The sequence below is a fragment of the Macaca nemestrina genome, chromosome 19 (assembly GCF_043159975.1).
Source record: "Macaca nemestrina isolate mMacNem1 chromosome 19, mMacNem.hap1, whole genome shotgun sequence".
NCBI classification, from domain to species: Eukaryota; Metazoa; Chordata; class Mammalia; order Primates; family Cercopithecidae; genus Macaca; species Macaca nemestrina.
In genome coordinates, this window is record NC_092143.1 from 73429379 (window position 1) to 73430074 (window position 696).

At 36.6% G+C, this 696-nt stretch overlaps 1 protein-coding gene across 1 annotated transcript in view; it reads left to right on the forward strand.

The window, feature by feature from the left end:
- Window positions 1-349: 349 nt before the first annotated feature.
- Window positions 350-696, forward strand: part of LOC139360063 (uncharacterized) — a 9004-nt gene continuing 8657 nt past the window's right edge. The window contains exon 1 of the mRNA XM_071085587.1: window positions 350-696. This exon is cut by the window's right edge and continues 125 nt beyond it. The gene's annotated coding sequence lies outside the window, so the exon portion shown is untranslated.

Here is a 696-nt window from a genome sequence, read left to right on the forward strand (position 1 = left end):
CAGCTGGTCCAAATCCTGACTGATGCTTGGTATGACAGGACTTCTTCCAAACTGCTCATCACTTTAAAACATTTGATGTTTGAGCATGCTGCTTGTCATCAAGTTCGGTCTTCTACTGGACCAAAATCTGTCTCTTTGTAACTTCTCTAGTTCCATGTTTTTACCACTGAGTAGTTGGGTTATCACAGTTTCTAATTCCATTGAGGAACATCAATTATCTTTATTTTTTATTATCCATCTTATGTTTGATTAAATCAATTTTTTCCCAATTGTTTCCATCTCTTTGTCGTTTTTCCTCACTTTCAGTGTTGTTATTTAAGTCTTTCTTCTACGGGAAGTGTTTTTTTAAAATTTTATTTAATTTTAAATTTTGGAAGAATTTGACTTTTTAAAAAGATTGCAAGAGTAATTCAAATAGTCCCCCTCATACAAATTCCTTAGCTAATATTTCACTACAAACATTTATTTATCACTCTCGCTCCTCTCCTTTCTATTTATTTATTAATATGTTTCGGAGATAGGGTCTTGCTCTATCGCCCTGGCTGGAATGCAATGGTGTGATCGTGGCTCACTGCAGCCTCAAACTCCTGGGCTCATGTAGTCCTCCTGCCTCAGCCTTTTGGGTAGCTGGAACTAGAGGTGTACACCACCACATGCAGCTAATTTTTGTATTATTTTTTGCAGAGGCAGAGTCTA